General features: G+C 45.6%; 1 pseudogene across 1 annotated transcript in view; it reads left to right on the top strand.

Annotated features, from left to right (window-relative positions):
* Positions 1-4,382: 4,382 nt before the first annotated feature.
* The window catches only part of LOC144104930 (putative cytochrome P450 12a5, mitochondrial), a 52,212-nt pseudogene continuing 33,257 nt past the window's right edge, over positions 4,383-23,337 (top strand). The window contains exons 1-4 of the transcript XR_013308660.1: positions 4,383-4,569; positions 10,897-11,137; positions 12,711-12,902; positions 17,421-17,622. The product of XR_013308660.1 is annotated as a putative cytochrome P450 12a5, mitochondrial (transcript). The remainder of the gene's footprint in view (positions 4,570-10,896; positions 11,138-12,710; positions 12,903-17,420; positions 17,623-23,337) is intronic.

Below are 23,337 nucleotides of genomic sequence, written 5' to 3' on the forward strand. Positions count from 1 at the left end.
GCGGCACGTGATGGCTTTGTAAGGAGATGTTTTCTTGATCCGACAGAGGCTTACTTTGATGGAAGCAAGGACATGCGTCACACAGATAGGAACTCGGACCGGGAAATGTGAGTGTATTTGGCTGGTCTTTTGCCTGGGAACGAAATTTCAGTTGTGTAGCTAATTGGAAGGGGGATAGCGATCTATGAGCCTGAAGTAATTTTGGAGGCTGTTCATGAAGTTCATTTATCTCCCTTCATCTGATAATGGGTTTGAAATGATATTTTATTCCTTCCCACCATCATCATGATCACCTACGCCCCTGCACGGGAATGGCCTCTCCAATGCCTTTTCAATTAATACTGTTTCGTGCCAACTGCGGCCACCGTATACCCGCAAACGTTTTAATTTCATCCGCCTATTTTTCGGCCGCCCCCTGCTGCGCTTGCCTTCCCTCGGCAACCAATCCGTTACCCTTAAGGACCAGGTGTTGTCTTGCCTTCGCATTACATGCCCTGCCCAAGCCCATTTCTTCCTCTTGATTTCTACTAAGATGTCATTAACCCGCGTTTGTTCCCTCACCCACTTTGCCCACTTCCGGTCTCTTAATGTTAAACCAATTAATTTTCTTTCTATGGCTCGCTCTATTGTCCTTAACTTAAGCTGAATCCTTTTATTTAGCATCCGCGTTTCTGCCACGTAGGTGAGAACCGGTAATATACAGCTGTTGTACACTTTTCTCTTGAGGGATATTGCTAAACTACCATTCATCATCCGAGAGAACCTGCAATATGCGCTCCACTCTATTCTTATCCTTCTAGTTATTTCCCTCTCATAATCCGGATCAGCTGTCACTACCAGCCCTAAGGAATATTCCTTTAACGCTTCCAGCTGCTAGTTGTGAACTGCTTTTTCCTTGCTAGTCTCTTGGACATTACTTTGGTTTTCTGAATGTTAATGTCAAGTCCAACCATTCTGCACTCCCTGTCTAACTCATTGATCAAGATTTCCAGTTCGCCTCCTGAGTGACTTAGCAAGGTAATGTCATCGGCGAATCGCAGATTATTTGGGTATTCTCGTCACTGAAGTCACGGTTGGCACCGAAACTACCTGAAAGTTTAAACATGCCTTTTCCAATGCTGGAGACGTTTTAATTTAAAAGGAATATATTTTGGCTCTGCCCGGAAGAAATCGCTCAAGTTATCTGTGTTTCTCACGTACATATGCGTGTCTTCTTTCTGACTGCATCTTGCCTTGGCGGAACACTGACACATCAAAATTCTCTACCTGAAGCAAAGTTTCCTCGTATTGTTTTCTTCAACAAGAACAGGGGAAGAGAATTTTGACCTAGATAGAGGGGCGAAAAAAGATTAAGTGAAGGGAGCGATGTCAACCAGGTTAGCCTTTTTCTGAAACCTGGAGCGGCAAAATGTGGCTATCGTAAGGTGAGTCTGAACGAAGCCAGATGTCGAGTACATATCCCCCCCCTTGTCCATTACACATGCCCACACATATAAAAAACCTGAGCAGTTGTATAGCCCGCATACAGAGGCAATGACATTTTCCGAGACCGTTCCATACAGCTGAGCAACAGCTGCCCACAATTGTTGACGATCGCCGAACATCCAAACGTTAGCCGTCACTGCTCCACTTAAAAGTGCACTTTGCCTTTTTGGAGGGTTCTACTACATGACGGCGACTATTCCCTCATAAGACACCAGCTGGTATGCATGCCTTCGCTGCAAAAGAGTGAGCCAGTGCTGTTGTTTCACATCTACTGGTAAGCCTTTGACATCTCTGCACGACTGAGCCCGCTGCGGTGTTACAGTCAGATAATCAGCGGAAGAAGAATGTTCGGTGGAGCTGGGAGGGAGTTGATATAGAGCGTACAAGAGCGTACAAGTAAGCGATTTGTGAGATGGTTTTAGCATAGTGTCACTCCGATCCAATCCCACCATTGGCTTCGCAGCTAACCAGCTCCGGCCGCGAAGTGGCCTGTCTGCACCTCTCGGCGTCAGCTCATGCACAGGTAGCTCCCCACGGAAGCGAATCAGCTACGCTGAAGCTGTCTTTAATAGGGCGTCATGCAGACGCAGACTTCAGGTCGAATCCGCCGATTTTAGCAGAAGAGTTCAGACTGCTGCAGAGTGCTGCTACGGGTCGTCGACTGATGAGGAAATGGTATTTCAACAAAATGCTCGCGATCTCTATTTGCCTGTGGAATATCCTTCTGAAAGAGCAGAAAAATTGTCCTCTTCGTGCTGCCAATCTCAGATTGAAATTCACCAGTAAAAATAGAAGTGCCGAGCAGCAAAGCGACATTGTATTTTTTATTGACTATAGGCTTGCGTTACAATATTTCCCTCTCGCGAGAACGAACGGAGACAAGCCCATAATCCAGGCAGCATATTACCTTACAGAATCAAGGTTCTTGTTTATAACACCCTATTTTACTCTACACTTTATTACTGTCTGCTCGTGTGGGGTACCGCATCACGTACGAATCTAGAAAAGATACATTTACTTCAGAAAAATGTTTTGCTAGTACTATTTAACATGCCTTACAATGCCCACACATCAGACTTATTTCCGAAAGCAAATATAATACCCGTGTTTATCCTTTATCATTACAAGTTAAGTCAAGCTTTCAAACGGGAGGTAAAAGAGAATTTACAGTTCCTTCATGAGTTTTCTAATCTCACCAGGAACACACATTCTTACATCACAAGATGTACGGAACAGTGGAAGGTAGTCACTCCGCGTGCCAATTATTCTACACAAAAGATATCATACACTCTACCAACACTTTTAAATTTGTTTCTGAAATCAAGTCTTGATATTTATATAACTGATGTATGAGCTTTACGTCAACACTTTGTCACTCAATCTTTCTGAAATAATTGATGAGCGGTTTTCATGTAATTTGTGTTTTTGCGTTTATCTTTTGTGCAAATTTCACATGTGGTCAATTGCTATGTATATCTCCTGCTCAATCGCTTTTTGCCTTGTAAAGGAGGCTGCAGGCTCTAGTCAAGTCGCTTGCCTCTAAAGCGACTTTTACTCGCAGTCTCCTCCATCACTGATGGAAATAAAGTTATTATTATTATATTAGAATAATCGTGCACTAGTGGTAGTTTCGGTGGCTCTGGCCACCACTGCAATGCCCTTTGAGTCCATGTTGGGGTGATCATACAGCAGAAGTTACAGCATAGCAGTGGCGCCACATATATGTGCACATTGGAAAGCGCATTTACTACGCATGGAGTCACAAAAACCAGGCTGGTAAAGCAGAGCGCCAGAAACAGCCGCATATATCCTACGGCTAACTCGTGTGGTTAATCGTGACTGCGCCTGACGCCCTCTATATACTATGAAGGATTTAAAGAGACATCGACGAAAAAATGAATTATATCTTTAGCAGAAAATGACCATGTTAAAATGCCTAACACCAACTCCTAATTGGAGCATCGTCTTTCTGAGGTATAAAATGACCTAGAACTGAAATATAAATACAAACACTTTAACACGTTTTGACAAGGAAGCGTAGGTGGTGCCAAAAACGTCTCACAGCGTGCGGGTATTTATGTCCCAGCCTACACCACCATACGATTCAGGTAGCTTACACCGAGCCTCCTCCGGTGATGACGTCCCGTGTCTGAATCTGGTAGTACAAATGTTTCTATTTTAAATTCGATTGTCTCAGCACAAAAAAAAACTAAGTTCTTTCCCGAACAAACTACAACATATGCCGACAATCATAAAGTTGATCTTTAATACGAAGAAAAATCGTAAGAAAATGCCGTTAATGTCGCCTCAATGGATGCTGATGAAAGCACTACTCGTTTAAAAAAACGCCCCTACGATAATTTACATAAATTGGCGTACATATTTCACAGTTAAAGAACCTCTGTCTATAACTCCGAAAAACTGGCAAGTGTTTCCAGGTTAAAGGCGTTCGAAAAGAAGCTGGTGACCGCTTGTTATCCATGAGCCGCTTGGAGTACAGTCTTGCATTCGATTTTTAGTTTGCAGTTTTACTCAATATGTGTCGCGCTAGTTGCTTGACAAAAACATCTGTTTGGAACTCGCTCATCGCAGATCTCTTCTATTTTCCTTGTATGTCATTTCACGCATGGCGGAATTCATCTCGTCATTACGCTTCACAAATAAGTGCAACGTTAAAGCTTTTCAAATGTAACTGAAGGACAGGTCATCAACTTCTATTGTAGGTGTCTGATATAAAAAAAGAGAACATCAGCTTTAATCTTTGCCCTGCCTAACGAGTGGCGTACTCCACACGACAGCACGCGGACGTTTCAAAGGCATTGGTCGCATATTTCATTTGTATTACGTAGGTCACCTGGGAAACGCTGAGCGGCGGCAAAGCAGAGATGTGGCTAGACTTGAGCAGCTGCGCACTGCAGCACACAAATATGCTGCGTACGCTGAATATTCGCGCCGGACGAGTCTTAACAACCTGCAGGCTTTTGAGAGCGGAGTACGCATCATCAGCAAAGCCATTTCATGCGATTCCGAAGATTCCAGCTCTGCCTCTTATCGGAAGCTCGTGGATCTATTTCCCAATTGTAGGTGAGTAACCTGACCTTGGAGCAGGTTTATGGTAGCGCAAGAAATGAGCAAAAAGCTTATATTTTCGAATTGGGCGTCGTATGTAAAAGAAACAATTAACAGTGTTAACTTTTAAAAGTATAGAAAATAATCAAACAGTGCTGTTTACAGCGAGAGGCCTTAAAGCCCCGTTGGTGGGTTTCACAATGTCGTCGTAGTAATTGAAACAGTAACAGTGGTATGTCGTAGTCGTCGGCGTAACTACTGGTGCGTTGCCGTGAATACCACTCGGAGAGTGGTTACCTGGAATGGTGGGGGCATAGTGAGAACAAAGAAATGCATAACTGATGCGTGGTTACCACCATAGCTATCCAGGAAGTAGATGCTGTTGAAGGAAGAACGTGTAGCGAGAGCGTGGCGGTGCGCAACGGAAGGGTGGATACCACGGCAACCATCGAGGATTATTCGTGAGGAAGGAAAAAGTTATCGCGATAGCAGAAGGCGCGAGAGGAAGGTGGTTGCCAAGGAACCAGCAGCAGGCTATTTCTCTTGGAAGGGGAAGGAGCGTTATAATGGAAGGAATGTGTTTACCGTCGAGGGAAGACGAGATGGCGAGAATGCAATAATCTCCTGTCGGAGGAAGGTTGCCTTGTAAGGAGGTTATGGCGAGAGCATGGAAAGTCTTAAATGGAGGGTGGTTGCCTTAGAAGGATGAAGGTATGGCAGAAGACTAAAGCGCAAGCGGAGTATGCTCGTCACGGACACCGCCTCTAGGTTAGCTACCTGGGAAGTACGAGGAGGAGGGTTACTGTGGAAGGAACAAGGTAAGGTCAGAATATAGGAATGCGTAACCGGATTGAGGTTACCACGGAAATCATCCCAAGCGTGGTTACTTTCTAAAGAGGACGGAAGGTATGTTGAGAGAGGAGGAATATGGCACGATCTGTCTTCGCCAGCTGCTGTGAAATGCGCCATCCCAGGAAACGACCATCGGTTGCGCCGCGGGCCTACAGCGGCTGACTAAAAAGGAAAGCTAGTCGGAAAACAAGCATGCGTGGAAGCAAAAAAGAGAGCTGTGTAACTATAAAGATATTGTTACAGGTTCTATTTACAAATAATATTTACAAGGCAGGTCGAGAGGAGCCTGGTGCGCCGGCGGCAGGATCCTTGACTTCCTCTTCTACTTCCAGCCGCCGCACGTCTTCTTTATTCCTCAGAGCCCATGCGCAGCACGTGACATTTCCCCGTGCGCAGACGAAGCCCTCTGGGCCAGTCAATCAATCGGGGTCCCGAGAGTGGAGTGGCTTCAGCCGTGCGACATGCACGACCTGGGTTGTCCTTGAGCGGCGTCCTTGCGTTGATTGGGGAGAGATGACATAGTTGAGGTCATTGAGGCGAGCAACAACGATGAACGGGCCTGTGTAGTGGGATAGCAGCTTTTCTGATAAGCCACGCTTGCGTAGGGGCGTCCAAAACCATACAACGTCACCGGGCAGGTAGGAGACATCCTTGCGCCGGCGGTCATAACGCTGCTTAGAGCGATGCTGTGATGCCAAGGTGCGTATCCGGGCAATCCGACGGGCTTCTTCAGCGCGACATAGAGTGTTGGCAATAGAAGGCTCGGTGTCGAGAGAGAAAGGTAAGATGCTGTCGAGGGAGCTTCGAGGCGGACGGGCATAAAGAAGGAAGAATGGGCTGTAACCAGTTATTTCATGCCTCGACGTGTTATAGGCGTATGTAATAAAGGGAAGCACGTCGTCCCAGTTCTTATGGCGGGAATCGACATACATGGCCAGCATGGTCGTGAGTGTCCGATTGGTATGTTCAACCAGTCCATTAGTCTGTGGGTGGTACGGCGTCGAGTGGCGAAAATGGCATGAACTAAGACGCAGAAGCTCTTCCACAACGTCTGCCGTAAACTGGCGACCGCGGTCACTGATAACAACTCGAGGAGGTCCATGCCGGAGGATGACAGCACGAAGAAAGAAGAGCGAGACCTCAGCAGCGGTGGCGCAAGGTAGAGCGGCGGTCTCACAGTAACGGGTGTGGTGATCAACGCACACTATAATCCAGCGGTTACCGTTGGACGAGCGGGGAAACGGACCGAGCAGATCGAGTCCAACTTGTTCATATGGCGTGCTTGGAGGTGGCAAAGGATGCAGGCGTCCAGGCGGAGAAGTCGTGGGAAGCTTGAACCGCTGACACTGCAGGCAGGTGGCCACGTAGCGCTGAACCATGTGACGCATTTTTGGCCAGTAAAAACGTTCCTTGATGCGGTTAAGGGTCCTGGCAAACCCCAAGTGCCCAGCCGTGACGTCATCGTGCATTGCCTGCAGAACAGAGGAGTACAGAGTAGCCGGAACGACGAGGAGAAAGCGCGCACCTCCAGGCGAGTAATTCGTTCTGTAGAGTAAACCGTCGCGAACGCAGAAAGGGCTTGCGGATGTCGGGTCACGGGCTTCGGCAAAAAGCGGCGCCAAGTGCTGATCCTTGCGTTGTTCCATCTGGAAAGTGCCAAGATCTGGAAACTCTTGGGAAACGGCAGCGAGATAGTCATCGAAGTTGTCATCATCGGAAGTAGCAACCGTGAGCGGCAGCCGCGAGAGGCAATCTGCGTCGGCGTGTTGGCGGCCACTTTTGTAAGACACTTTGAAGTTAAACTCTTGGAGGCGTAACGCCCAGCGGGCCAACCGACCGCAGGGGTCGCGTAGATTGACCAGCCAGCACAGAGAGTGATGGTCTGTGACGACTGTAAAAGCACGTCCATAAAGGTACGAACGAAACCGTTGTACGCCGAAAACAACGGCGAGACACTCTTGCTCTGTTACAGTGTAATTGCGTTCCGACTTGCTGAGGGTGCGACTTGCATAAGCGACAACGTGTTGATTGCCCTCATGGCGTTGGTTAAGCACAGCACCCACGCCGATGCCGGTGGCGTCAGTGTGGAGTTCAGTCGGTGCTGTCGGGCAGAAATGACACAATATTGGCCGCGAGGTGAGGAGAAACTTGAGCTGCCGAAACGCGGAGTCGCATTCGGGAGTCCAGTGGAAAGGGGTGTCTTTCTGCAGGAGACTTGTAAGCGGGTAGGCTAAATCAGAGAACTTGGGAAGGAAACGCCGAAAATATGAGCAAAGTCCTAGGAAACTCCTGAGCTCTTTCACTGATTTGGGTTCTTTGACACTGCTTACAGCTTCAACCTTCTGCGGGTTGGGTCTGAGGCCATCCTTGTCAACGAGATGACCAAGCACAGTAATTTGGCGTTCACCGAAGCGACACTTCTTCGAGTTCAGCACGAGGCCCGCTCTCTATGCAGTCTAGGACAATGGCTAAGCGGCTGTTATGTTCGGCGAAGGTCCTACCAAAAATAACAACATCGTCCAGATAACACATGCAAACTTGCCACTTCAGGCCACGTAAAAGCGTATCCATAAATCGTTCAAAAGTGGCAGGAGCGTTGCAAAGGCCAAAAGGCATAACATTAAATTCATACAACCCGTCAGGTGTCACGAATGCTGTCTTCTCTTTGTCTTGCGGGTGCATCGGGATCTGCCAGTACCCGGACCGTAGATCCACCGAGGAAAAGTAGGAGGCTGAGTGGAGGCAGTCAATGGCATCATCAACGCGCGGGAGCGGGTAAACATCCTTCTTTGTGACAGTGTTCAGCCGGCGGTAGTCGACACAAAATCGCCAAGTGCCATCTTTCTTTTTGACAAGGATCACTGGAGCAGCCCACGGGCTTGAAGATTCCTGAATGATGCCGCGGTGCAACATGTCACGGACTTGTTCATCGATTATCTGACGTTCGGAAGGCGAGACGCGGTATGGCTTCTGGCGAATCGGCTGTGCAGATCCAGTATTGATCATGTGATGGGTACGGGAAGCTGGAATCGGCGGTGGTTGGTCGCGAGCAAAGTCAAACACGTCCGCATGCTTCATAAGAACGGCCACCAGTACCTGGCGGTCGCTAGTGGGTAGGGATTTGTTGACCATGGCTAGGAATTGAGAGTCGCTCAGATCGCGGCGTCTAGTTGGACGAGACACGTTGTCAGTGATCGCGGCAACTGACCCCGCACCTCCACCACACTGTTACAGGTTCTATTTACAAATAATATTTACAAGGCAGGTCGAGAGGAGCCTGGTGCGCCGGCGGCAGGATCCTTGACTTCCTCTTCTACTTCCAGCCGCCGCACGTCTTCTTTATTCCTCAGAGCCCATGCGCAGCACGGGACAATATAATGATGCTTCATGTTCTCTAGCTCAACGTACCGTATCTGTAGACGCTAAAAGCTGTCGCTGTTAATTGTTAGCAGTGACAACCGCCCTGTCATTTTGTAAATTTTTTTCGAAACGGTTCTTTTTTCAGCAGTCGCTTTTTAAGGGCGCTCCAAGTGTTTTGGTTTTGCAGTCGTCGGCGAAGGTATTACTCAGCATTGCAGAGCTCTCCAGGCCTTCCCTTTCTGCCATCCAAATTGGACAAGATGTTGGTTTTTGGTTGTTTTTTTTGGGGGGGGGGAAGGAAATGGCGCAGTATCTGTCTCATATATCGTTGGGCACCTGAACCGCGCAGTGACGGAAGGGTAAAGGAGGGAGTGAAAGGAGAAAGGAAGAGAGTGGTGCCGTAATGGAGGGCTCCGGAATAATTTCGACCACCTGGGGATCTTTAACGTGTACTGACATCGCACAGCACACGGGCGCCTAAGCGTTTTTCCTCCATAAAAACGCAGCCGCCGCGGACGGAGGACGATTTTGTATTTTTTCAAGGTTGAAGAGAGTTTAGACCGGTGAGGATCCTATATTGATGACGGGAATTCTAGTATAGGGCGGACAAAAGTTATGCATGTTAAATGATTTGATGGGTGCGGCGGCAAATTGTAGATTGCGCCGTATGAAACCAAGAGTATCATAAGCCTCGTTAGCGATGTTCATGATATGAGATGACCATGTTAGGTTTAGCGTTCCATTACTACGCAAGTACTTACAGGAAGAGATGGGCGACACTTCCGAACCAAAAATATCGTATTTAGGAGGAGTATGCATCTGCCGACGATGCAATAAAATCAAACCTGTTTTGGAAACATCTAGAGACATTAACCGACGTTTGCACCAAGTTTCCCTTCATCGGCAGTGCACTGTCAGTGGGGCGTCCCGTGCTTGCCTCTCCTAATACGCGCCGCAAACAGGGCGGCGGATGGCTGCGGTCTAGGGGAACTAACTATAACCTTGACTTGGAGGGTTATAACGATAAATTTGCGTCAAGCCCACACCAGAGTCACTCTGATTGCAGAAAAGTGCCGGAGAGAACTCTCGGGTGAGACAGCTTCGGTCAATTCACGTACACACTTCCTCTGTGAGCTGTCAAACAATCAGACTGAGCCGTCAAAGCAAGATAAGCGCACTGATATTGTCGTCCTGGAATTTGTAGGCATGGCAGATTGCCATCGTAAACTTTCCTCATGTAGCAGCCACCTAAACATGAAAGTGTCAGAAAATGTACTACGTACGCATAACCGTGTGCACAGGTAAGAGAAATATGAGAAAGCGAAAGAAACTACTGCATGCTTCCTCATGAAGCATATCAGAGTGATAGTTATCATGCGTTGACTGAAATACTATACAGAAAAAGAGCTAACTATATACTTGTTTTCCCTATGGTACATGGAGACTATAACAGTTGTTACATGCTAGTATACTTTTCTCTTAGTATTACGATGTTACGCTTACTTGGTTAGGGGAGCAGATTTCTATTTTCCGGGCAAACAAAAAAATGAAAATTTTGTTTTTACGTAGTAGGTTCACGGACACTGAGTGCGATTGACAAAATAAATTGTTACGATTGCATTTCACCTATAAGTGGGACGCAGCATGGTGAACTCGTATCACCTCGTTGGTATTTGCTTGGCATGGCTTCTTGAACGTACATAAAAAATTTTTAAAATACTTTGACAGCCTGGAGTCGCACCAGCAACTACTACATGTGTAATGAAGAAAAGACAAAAGCAAAAGCTTAAACATTTCGCTATGATTTATCTTTTTTTCAGAACGTAATAATGCTACACTGCAATTGTATTCTATTTATATCAACTGTATATAAAGCTCATCTTGCTTTACTTTCGGGCAAGGTGCATGTCATCGAGGGCTCAGGCTGAGAAATCTCTCGCACGTATCATCATCAGCCCTTACCTGGCTTCGCCCACCACTGGGCGAAGGCATGCCCTTTATCTCTCCACTTAACCAAAAGGATTATTAGATGAATGGTAGATGCGCCCAGGCCACGTTCTGGGCTCGCCTAAAATGCGTTTGCCGATTTCGAGTGATCACCGTTAAACCGTACGACAACTTTCCACGCAGGTAGGTACAACATTCGCGACAGCAGCCAGGCGGCCTGGGACATGCGACGCCGGCTGGGCCCCATCGTGGCGGAGCAGCTTCCTGGCCGAAGGGTTCTGGTGCATCTCTTCAGCGCCGACGACATCCGCACTCTGTACCGGGAGGAAGGGCGGATGCCACATCACGTGGGTTCGCTGCCACTCAAGCTCTACCACCTCAGTCGAACGCCCGAGTTATTTGCCAACGACGGCCTGCTCCACTCGTGCGTACCCGGAGGACTTTTAAGAGCTCCTTACTTCTATATATATTTTAATGCCACAACATTAGAAGCCTCAACGGCAAAGCAATGTGTCGTCCGAAGCTGATTTCGCTTCTTGGCTGGAGGGAGCTGACATCACTAGACAGAAGGATTTCTTCTGGTTTGAAAGGAATGACGTTACCAGACGTCACTTCCAGTAGAGGCATGGGTAGCTGCATGTGCTATCAGATTGCCGAGAAAAAACGCAATTATATCTTACCATTTTTTAGAGATTAAGCTGAAACGCTTGTTTTTTATTTGTGAAAAGGTTGCGCTGTTTCACCACTTTCATCGTGTATAGATCTATGTGTCGTGAGCCTCGTGCTGACATTTCAATGTGTTTTGCGTAGGTCTGACGGTGCTGCAGCAACGCACCGCCCTGAATATCGTCTGTTCCATATTAGCGAAGTGTTTTGTACATCAACACTTTTGAGCATTCTAAGAATTTTTTCTGCAGCTGCTCTTTTTCTAGCCCTAGTCACAATCTAAGTTCTTGCTGCACTTAGTTGTGCTAAACTTGATCTGGTTAATTTTTGAAACCTCTCCAAGATACAGATTTAGCGGCAAGCAGATGCCACCTGTATCTATTTCATTGTTTGAGTGCAGCTATGGTATGTGTATAGCCGGTTTGAGAAGAGAAAGCGCGGAATTTTACAGTTTTCTCAGTATTAACGCAATTTGGTCGCGTCTCGATGGCGAAAGCTTGTACATTTCTAGTTAATCGAGGGCAACGTGTTGGAGAGCGGTGTTTTCGGAAATTTCCTTAATCAAAAACTGGCGTAGAACAAAACTCTCGTGCTCTAATCTTAGACATGCAGAAGTAAATCAAAGAAATGCATAATTGCAAGCTTCGTGGACATACCGTCAAGAGGATCAGAAGTCCAGTATTGCCTGACACAGTCGTCTATGCGACGTAAGCGGTTTTCTTGACACACGGCGCAATTTCCATGTGTTTACATTGCGTACGTGGTAGACTGATGACGTCACACACATTGGCTTTTTGTCTTCGTAGTTAATGTTAAGCAAATTTATTCCAGGTCTCTAAAAGGTTGCGAAGCAGTAAGTACGTGAGCGACAAGGAAGCATTTTGCTGCTTCTCCAGGGCTGGTCTGCTCGCTGCTGCGTGACGCAAGAGCTTGTGTACAGAAGCTCGTTTGTGACGACATAATCCCTCCGCATGCTTTAGGAGCGTATCAGTAGGGTTTGAAGGTCGTTGTGTGGTGGCATCATTAAGAAATTTGTACTTCAGACAGTTTGTACCACACGAAGCGCCATTTTAAAAAAATTTGAAGTGAGATCTTCTGGCTTGACATACTCAGAGAATGAAGTTTTTTCAGTCGTTCTGTTCCTATTCATCTCATGAAGTACTAAGAATAGTGCGGTAGCAAGCAATATTAATCCAAGATGAGGGCACAGGGTAAAAAAAAGAACTTTAATCAGAACTGTTAAGCATTGTCTAATTGAAGCAATGCACCCGCAAACGTATTTTCCCCATTTCACGCCTTAATAACTGTCCGATTTCTCGCCTTAATAATAGCCAAGGCAAAGAGTGGCAACAACCTACGGACCCAGGTCCACGGCGGCGTCTCAGACCCCCGTACAATCCACGCCTATAGCGAGAACCTGGCGCACATTGCGGATGACGTCGTTCGCCTCATCGCCTCTTCGCGGGACAGCGCTGGGGAAGTGAAAGACTGCCACACCATTATGCGAAGATGGGCGTTTGAGTGTGAGTGAAGCACTCTCTTTCCCTATTGCTTTTTTGGATTTCGTTGAAGATTCCAATAGAAACTATCGGAGAAACTTCCGAAATGTAGCTTCTCTGGTATCTTAAATCTTTAGGTAACGAATGATTCTAGTAAACTCTAGGGTACGGTACTACAAGCAAATGTAAAACTACATTCCCTGCTTATATCTCCGCTTATGTTTGAAGTTCACCTGCAAGTATATATGGTGGTTTCTTTCCGCCCTTAACGTTTTTACTGTTCAGTTGATGTCAAGTGCGATCAGACTGGTCGACTTCTGTCCTGGGAGCACCCCACATAAGTGTCGAAATACCGTTCACGTGCAGCAGATTGGCATCGAATATTACTTGCTATTAATCGGACAAATCGGACAAACCAGACAACAGCTGTACTACCGTAGGTTCGAGAGGGTTGAGCGACAAGCGGCTCCACCCTGTGTGATGAAGGAAGTTGACAAAGCTTACCTGGAATAGGTAGCACATCTGATTGTCCACAGAGTGGCGACATGAGCCGTACGGCAGGCTCTGCAAAAAAAAAAAAAAGCTGCTTGAAACGGAGCTGCAGCAAACACAACGCTTGAACAAAGCCTAATACCAACAGCCTAATTACAAAAGGTAAGGTGTCAACGAGCACAGAACTAAACAAATGTTGTGTTGCAAATATATAGATAAGTTGTGTCCCCGGCACACTTGAGTTCCAGCGGGTGAGCTGAATGAACCTCGAGATGGAGCGAGTGAGCCCAAGAGCACGATGGGCTTCGTCAGAACACCTCGAAATTAGAACTTACTGTGCTTACTCGATTCGATTGTAGCGGGCGCCAGATTTTTTACGCTTCCTGAAAAAAACAGCGAGCGGCACGCGGCCAGCACGCAGTATCTGGGCGCTGGACGAACCACGTGAATGTAAGTGGGGGAAACGCGCAGAGGCGCGCGTGCTAAACAGCGCGCAAGTGTATTCGGTTGAGTGGCTAATGTGTGGCCAATAACAGCAAGGTCTTCGTGCTTACCACAATTTATAGTAAAGAATGAACACCCGCCTTCATTCAAGCCTCGCGCGTTAGCTCAGGAAAGCGAAACAAACTAGTTCACGGCCACTAGTTCACGGCGCACGATACGAGTCATTATGACGGTGTTAGAAGGCTGGCGTAAGGTCAGTACATCCTCGCACGAGGAGCTGGCAGCTGTGTTTGGTGAAAGGTCAAAACGGGGTGCAATTCTCCGGTGTTTGGCATGTTCAAATTGCCGTCACATCTGTAGGACGGAATCAGCTGTGGAGCAGTCCTTACAGGGGAGAAGGCTGAAGGCGTCGTCAGCAATGTTTTTTAATATGTGTCCCCCCCCCCCCCCTCCTTATCTTCCCCATATTTCTTGATCAACTTTTCGGCACGGGGCCAAGATATCCTCAATATAGGAAAGGTAATATTTCAAAGACGTTTGGGCACGAGCTGAAAGTTCCTTCTTAGCGGCGAGCTGCCATCGAACAGTCCTCCCAAACAAGTCTCAGAGCTTCTGTTTGCATATGTCCCAGGATGTAAGGTGTTCTTTGTGCTTTTCGAACCATATGCGTGCGGTTCCCGCAAGGTAAAATATGACATCCGCAAGCATAAGCTTAGCGTCCCACCTGTTATGCTTGCTGACACGCTCATAAAGCGAGAGCCAGTCCTCGATATCCACGTCGTCGGTGCCGCAGAAGGTGCCCTGTTCTCTGTGTTGGCCCACAACGACAGCCGGTGCTGTTGGCGTGTATGGAGCTGCTTTGGTAGTCATCGCGATGGTAGCAAGGTGACGACCGTTCTAGGTGGTGACGTTATCCCGCACCTCAGACCCAATGTTACGAGGAGGTCTCCATAAACAACTGATCATTTGATTGGTTGAAGTCAACGGTTGTCCTGATTCAATTAGTGATTTACTGAGTAAATTCCTTGCATCCACAGGACGGTAAGCTGATCGGTCTGTAAATTTCCAAGCCTACACCCCAATTCCACTAAGCCTAAATAACTGCAGAGAATTCCACTGAGTCAAACGCTTTCTCGTTATGGAAGACATCTACGTAGAGGGGTTGGTTATGTTCTGCGCATTTCTCTATTGCCTGATTGATATCACCTGATTAATTTATCGTTTGATTGATCCTTTACGGAAGCCTGACTGATCATTTGATTGGTTGAAGTCAACCTTTGTCCTGAATCAATTAGTGATTAACCGAGTAAATACCTTGCAGCCAGTTGACGGTAAGCTGATCGTCCTGTAAATTCCCAAGGCTTTGACGTTTCCGTTCTTATGAATTAAGATAATATTATCGCTCTTCCGAGCTTCTGGTACGCTCGAGTTCATAAGGCGTTGTGCATACAGGGCAGCTATTTCTTGCAGTTTCTCCGATCCACCATTCAACGGATCTGCTTTTACCTGATCCTCACCAGCTGATATTCACGAACTCACCGATAACGTACATGTTATTTTTAGATGAGTTATTCCGAAAAAGAAAAGCGCTCGCTCAAATCGAGTAAATAAGGTAATGGCCTTTTTCTTGTTTCTGAGGCCTAGCCATGAGTGGTCTAATTCCCAGTACCGAGTTCGTGTTAACTCGTGGTAGTCGACTTTGAATGACCTTGTTCAGAGTAACCACTGCTTCAGGCCGCTCATGTCGGGTTCATGCAATTTAGGCTTTAGAAACCATGATCTGCTTAAGGCGTTTCGCTGTGTTGAGTCAATCAAATACAGTGTGGCCAATGATGAAGCTGCTATTATTACGATTCCTCAATTGTAGTTGTGTGGGAATGGTACTTTTCTGAAATCGAATCAATACGAATTTTCTTGCTTCGGTACCAAATCGAATACCAAAAGTATAATTGGAAACATAATCGAGTACGAATCCAATATTTGTATGATTATTCGCTAACTGTGTGCTAATATTCGTGCAAAATGAATAATCATGCGAAGCAATGAATTGTTAGCACCGTTAGCAATGACGCTCTAATTCATGGATTTAAAGCTGTAGCTGTCGAAAGATGCAGTAATGTAGCTGTCACGCAACACGATGTCAGTTTATTAACTCGATGACCGTCATGACATACCCATCAGAAAATTACGCTTCGCTTCGCTACTTACAAAGATGGCGATCAAACTACAGCCACGATTTACTTGACGAAAGAACCGAAGGTTATCAGTCTTCGCGGCCGATATTAAGCACGCGTGCAGAATTTGTTGAACTTTGCTAAATCGTTCCTCGTCACCCTGTCTTGGAGGCCATATGTTTGAAAATCATGTACGCCAACACACGAATGGACCGCGTTGCGGGTCTGAACGCGCAGACTGATCGCGGTATCATGATGTGTGACATCGGAGTTAAAGAGCCGTCCAAGGAAACACCGGCATGCCCTATTCAAATTTCTCATATGTTATTCTAGAATTATTCGAAAATTTAAGATCGTTTCAGATTCGTTTCTATAATTTCAAATGTTAACTATTTGATTTGTACAGCGAATCGAATAGGAGGATATTCGATGGGATATTCGAAAGTTTCGAACATTCGCACACCTCTAGTCATTGAAGTAGACGCATAATGTATTGCTTTTTGCTTCCTGAGGAACTGACCATCTCATTTTTCTGAATTATTATTCCGCCTCCGCTTCTGACTTAAGTTTCTACCTTTTCAACATTACGTAACACAAACAAAACGAAGGTAGGGTGTAATAAGGGCAGGAATAGGCAAAATAATTCTGCACGCTGAACTACTGCGCTTTGGCACTGACTTCTGTAAATAAATATTTCTGCAACGTAATGTTGCAAACGGTGTGCTTTGTTACAGGATCCTTAGAGCGGTCTCCTGTCAGTCATTAAAACAGAGTAGAACAAACAATTACAAGCTCATGCCCTCAGAGAATTACACAGGCGACCTTGAGAATTACGGGAATGGCATGGTTTTCCAAGCTAGAGATCAGGAAAATCGAGCTCCCCACCACATCGCTTTCAAATTCACTTAAGTATGTTTCAAAACTCGGCTGCAAACAATAAATTCAGCTTCATGCAATCGCTATTGAAACAGGCATCACATGTGAACACGTGCATTCTTCGCGTCATTTTGGGACTTCGTAGTTCACGTAAGTAATACCCTCCTTGCCTTAGCTGTCATACAGTGAATTTGCAGGTAAAACAAGCAATTAAACGAGTTCTCAAAACTTGTGCCGGTTCGGCCGAATTTCTAATCTCCCGCCAAAATGTAACATACATATTGAAACTAGGGCAATAATTAGCATCCGAAATTTTATCTCTGAGCTCGATGTTTAGAGAAGTCCGCCGCGGTTATCGCAAACTCGGAGCCTTCGCCACCAGATTCTGCGTAGTGCCCGGAACTTAGAACAGTGCCCAGATTAGTCTATGTGCAGGCACGTGAACCAGCGCAAATCAAGGCCGTTGCTTTAATACAATGGCTGATGATGACCGTGCTGGTTTATGAGAACCCCTTCAGTGTAATCACATTTTTTCGTGTTTTTTCTTCTTTTACAGCGATTGTGTTCGTTACAATGAATAAGAGAATGGGCGTACTGGAAAGCGACCTGAATCCACGCTCTGAAGGAGCTTCCCTGATGGAAGCAATCGACGACTTCTTCTCAATGCTGAATATATTGACGACGAAGTTTCCCTTCTACCGATACTTCTCAACGCCTTACTACAGACGGTTCGTACGGAGTGCAGACAACGTCACCAGGTGAAGCTTTCTTCTTTTCCATTCTTCGTATTCCTTAACATGTACGCGTGAAAGCTGGGCACAGGCGAGAGGTATATTTCATTAAAAGAGGGGTCAACCAGACTAATAATTCTCAGAAAGTTCTTTTAATCACTGGGAATGTCGGATTAAATGCGGTTACTGAGGTGACATAGCCGAGTGTAGGCCGATCAACAGTAATTCAGAAATTCAGATTAGATACCGAAAAGAACAGCGCTAGGAACAAGACAAATGGCGCAGAGAGAGACGCAGGCGCTACTCCCTTCGTGATTCGTAGTGTTCATAGCACTGTTTTTTTAGTTAAGCCGTGCCAACTAGCCCTACACTTTGCACTTGCGAGATGACACGAGAGCCCTATTCTTGCTGTTTACATCTCTGTGTCTCGACCCTTGCACTTATATTTCACCATGCAGTACTGAAGCTCCATGTGGTCGATACATTTGAAAGGCTAGAACAGGTGACTGTGCCAAGAAATCGGCCTACCAAAAATGGCTGTGGCAAGGAAATGGCTCATATCCTTTTTTCAGTAATAATAGGGAACGCAGAAAATATTTAGTTACATCCTGCGAAACTGGCGTTCATGCTGCCAGGAGAAAGTTATTTTGGCTTTGCTAACCCGAAAGTAACTGCATAGAAAATCGGTGTAGAATTTCCCACATTCCGTTTCAACACACAAGTTATGCAAGGAATTCAATTCAGTACAACAGTAAACAGCACCGGTCAAGTTTGAAGCGTCTGCTGATATTTTTTTGTGTGATAGCACCCCCGGAGGTTGAGAACCTAGCAAACTCGTATCTTGTATGTGCACTTTGGCAGCATAGAAAAAAAGAGGCATAAAAAGTAATCAGATCAATATCTATGGCTGGTACTCGAACCCGCCACGGCATGAACAGATCACCTTCAAAAGCCGCTAAATGGCATTTATGATGAAAGGCACTTTCTGCAACGCTTGTTTCCGCTGTTGATGCGGCGTATATATTTGCAGCCCTTTTAGCTTTGTTGTTTTCTTCCAAGCTACAGTGCAGTGCAGTCGCTAGTTGCTTGGTTTGTAAATTATCTGTATATATCCCCTTTCTGTGCTGAAACTACAACGCACAGTAAAAAGCATGTTGGAAAAAATACCATGTCGGAAAAAAAAAACTGGTCTATCGCCGCAGGTGAACAAGCCCCGTGTTAAACTGCACCACACTCTCGCGCTGTACAGTGCAGAGCGCCGCCTTCATCAACTTACGTCTGCCCCGGCTGGAGGCACAGGCCGCAGATCGCCGTCTTTTAAGTAGAACAAATGCGTGCTTTCGCGCTCATTGAAATGTGGCAAACATCCTCTGTAGGGTTTTGTGTATATATTTAATGGAGCTTCGCAGCAGCTTCTTGATTTTTTTCGTAAACTGCAAGAAATAACAACCATCACTAATGCTTGCGCCTAATAAGGAGTATTGCTTGGAAAATGATTGCCGCATACGTCTGGCATCAACAAAAAAATTTTTTGTGGCTGCCCGCCAGACCTTTTTAAGAATTTTGTTTTGTTGTTTAGTAAGCGTATGAGTAGCAAAAATTTGAGTCCCAAATAGGGAACATACATTAAATGGACGAGTCAACATTCGTAATCAAGCTTTTCAGGCATAACGCAGTGACTGCTTTGTTCACGTGCGCAAAGGCATGTATAGAGCAACGTGCACCGACACAGAAAGTCCACGAAAAAGTTGTTTAGAAAACATTGGACCAGGACCGAATCTTTCTGCTGGTGTCAGATTGACTGACGGTTGCAGCTCTAAGTGGCCTTTCGTACACAAGGCACTCTCATACTTGCTCAGCGCCGAGGTTACTCATTTACCCGCTGTGAGTGAATGATCATTTGAGCTCGCCTAGGAAGATGTGCGCCAAAGCTCTGTGCCGTAAATTTTCTGTAAAATTTTGATGCATCCTAAATGGCTGGTGTCTTACAAAACACGCCGTGATAGTAATAACGATGCGGACTTTATGTGATTATCAGTAAAAACAAAAAATTACCAACTGTTTGCGCCTCCGCCTAACACTCTAAAGTTGGCGAAAATTATCCATGTACTGCTTTTTTTCTAGTGATTTAAATCTGCTGCCCAGTGCAACAACTATACAGTTTGTGGAGACATGGGCCACCGTAACACTCGCCACGTGATGAACTCAAGTCGCCACGTTAAGCTGCAGGACGGCATTTGGACGGTCTAACGGTCTATGCCCTGATTCCGCCCTGGAGCTGCTATACGGAGTCCGCCCTGGGCGGACTCCGTATAATAGCTTTCGATGTAATATTTATCTTCAAACAACCATCCATATTTCTGTGTCCTGTCTAAGGCTCAGAATCGCTAGTAATAGAGTGCCCAGAAGCTGGCAGCAGGACAACAAATTAAATGAACAAATAGGCAGCGCGACCAAGATAGGGACAGACAGAACACATAAACACAGCGCTAATTCAGAAAAGGGTTTATTCCGCATAAAAAATTTGGTTATCGTGGCAGAGTCGCAATGGGATAGTCAGTGTAGAAACGAGACTAGGAAAGAATTATTATCGCTGTGATACTCAAGCTCCTAAGAAAACAAACTAGCGCGTGAGACTGACTGCAAGCTCGCCTCGTTTCTGAACTGATAATCACACTGTGAGTATTTTACATATAAACTATTTTTCTTGTGTGCAGTTAAATATAGTGGGAATTTGGCGCTGTGTGCGTCCGTCTTGTATGTTTCCAGCTGTGTCCCGCTTATTATTTCTGCGCATCCTTCCTCAGCCAGCTTAAGTGTGTACTCAAGATAATAAATGCGATTCATAAACCCCGTATCAAATTATCTTGTAATATACATACAGGAGCAGTAGGAGTGCAATTATCTGAAAACACTAGCGTTTGTTACTTCCGCTTCTGAAGCACGAATATTCGTCAAGAAGTTAGTTAAGCACTAGTAATGTTAAATCTGTGTGTTCATGTTATACCTTTTTAAAATTCGTTGCAATAAAAGCCAATATTTCCTTACGAGCGCTCAGAAATATGTAAAAGCAATGTATTAGGCCATTTTGGAATTTTCGAAAGCCTTTTATTTATCCGCTTTAAAGGGAAGCTGAAGCACTTTTCGAAATAATTGAGTTCCAGGCGGCATTTTATAGTTTTTCGTCCGCTGAAAAAGAATATCGCATTCTAAAAGGGCGGAAATAAACACAAAAAGCTGCTTTTTGGAAGAAAACGGGCACCAGCGTCTCAGGGCGCCGAGCGAACACTGCGAATGGCCGGGATCACCGTGACGTCATCTACGGGGATCTCCGGCCAGCACCGACTGTGCTGCTGCGTAGCGTGTTGCTTCAGCTGAATTGAGAACTGCGTTTTGCAAATTATGGATCCGTCGTTCTCCGAAACGCGGGCCGAAAAGCAGCAAGCAAAGCAGGACGGCCGGCAGACTTCCCGTGAATGGCGTCACTTCCGCCAGTTCCTTCCCCGCATTCGGCGCTTCCGGAAGCGAAGAGGGCGTGTCGGCGGCGGGTTTTTAACAAGCGATTGCGGCTCATTATGCGAAAGGAATCGAGAAAAAATTTACACACATGATTTTCAAGGTCGCTTCTTCCCAACCACAGCGTTTCATGCGATTTGAAAACAGTTAAACTTCCCTTTAAGCGTAATGAATCTATGCCGACAGACATCCCTGACGAAAGAGAACCGTGCTGCGGCGAAAAGAATAAGTTGATTTTTTTTCTTGAGAATATTTGCTGCACTCTATGGCAAATCATTTTTTCCAACTTCTTGCAAAATCTGGCAAGTGCTAAATGAAAGCGAACACCCGCATTGTTAGAGTGGAACTAACAGAACTATTAAAATTAATCAAGAATGGTAAGCTATGTGAGATTAGGAAGTATAGTATGGAGAGAACTGAGCAGGCTATGCCCCGGAGATGTAGCTTCACGCAGCAAAGAAAAAATGGATGCAACAAAATATACTACGCAGAAAGACGTTCTGCGGCAAGGTCTAGTTGAGGCAGGCCAAACAAGGACGGCAAGGTCATTGAGAATATATATAAGATAATTATATTAACGCTCATATTTTAGTCAGATTTTAAGATTACCTAGATAAAAGGGGTTTTTACAACGCAGTAAATATTATTGCACTAATTATAAGAAGGAAGTAAAACACAACCTCCATACCAAAAAAAAAATGAAAGGCTCCAAAGGCGAACGCCAAGTAATTGCAGACCTCTTCAAGGAAGGTAGAAATCTTGCCATGTCTACTGTGATCTTCCTCAATAAATCAGCAATGATCTCGAGTGTACCGAAATCCTGGATAATGTCTGAGCTCGTAATAATCAACAAGAAACGAGAGGTTAAAAGTATAAATGTTTGCCCCTTACTTTTCCTTCTAAACGAGATATTCACTAGGTACCCTTTAATAGAATCAGTGCATAATTAAAGCCAAATCAGCGAAGGAAACACATTGGTTTTATAAACGATACTCCGAAGTGCATAATGCTTAATATAATAATACTAATAATATTCTTACAAAACTGCGATCTGGCTCCAGAACATTTCCTGTTTGGAGATAAGCATATAAAGCTGGCACGTCACTTGCACCAGCGTCCTTTCAAACATGGTGCGGTATGCTGCATTTGCCGCGCTGCCGTATCAAAACCAGCGCGAACCACGTCATCTGGGCCGGCGCAAACCTTTTAAAACACCGCGCCACAGATTTGGAAGCGCTCTAGGGCAATCTCGTCGGCACCAATCATGTTTGTTTAGAAACGTATAAATCTTGTATATAGACTACATAAACTACAAACACCATTTCTTTCTTTCTGTAGAAACATCAGGCGATATGTAGACATTGCGAACCACAGCACAGCAGTGTTAAGAAAAGTCACAAGGACATATATCTGAAGACCAAACAACACTGACGATCTTGTTTTAAAAGTTCAGTAGCGAAGGGTGTCAAGCAAGGCGACACTTTATTTGCTGAGCTACCAACAGCCTGTTTACGCAAGGTATTCAGAAGACTGGGCGTTAAAGAGCAGCGGATAAACTTGGAGTACGCCTTCGTTACTTCATATTTACTGCTGACCTTGCCATTCCAATTGCGCTTTGGAGGAAGTCCTAAACCTATGGGGCAGAAAGGTGGGGCAAAGATTATTTTTATGCCCTGAATTTTTCGCCTATAAAGCAGGTCGAGGATAGCGGCCAATGTAAAAGCAATGTACATGAACATTTCTCGGAAGACAGCAGGGTGAGAGTATAAAGCGGTTTTTTTGGGAAGCCAGCTAAGCAAACAGTCCTTGATCCTAACAGAAAGCGTTTCAGAGGGAACCCACACTAAGACACTTCACACGGAGGCGACCGGGTCAGCCTCCGTGTGGGTCGTGTCAAAAGGAAGGGTTAAATAGCAAATAGCAAGTGATTTCTTTCGCCAGCTGCTCCTTACGCATCTGAGTTCATTTTTTCCAGCTCAGAAATTGAATGCTCCGCTCTCTCACGGCGGCTGAAGAAAATTTTTCCGTACTTGCGCAAGCACCCTTTTATTGTAGGAAATAATAAATAACTTGCTCCCGAGGCAGGCGAATTCGGCAAGTGCTCGATTAAATTACAAGAAAACGGCACCACCATTGTATTTGCATCTATCAAGCCATTCCAAAACGCTGAGTTTCTGTCCCGTGGAACTGTTTTGTGTTGCCCAATGGAGCTCCAGGCTCGGTCAG

Source organism: Amblyomma americanum, chromosome 9 (genome assembly GCF_052857255.1).
Source record: "Amblyomma americanum isolate KBUSLIRL-KWMA chromosome 9, ASM5285725v1, whole genome shotgun sequence".
NCBI lineage: Eukaryota > Metazoa > Arthropoda > Arachnida > Ixodida > Ixodidae > Amblyomma > Amblyomma americanum.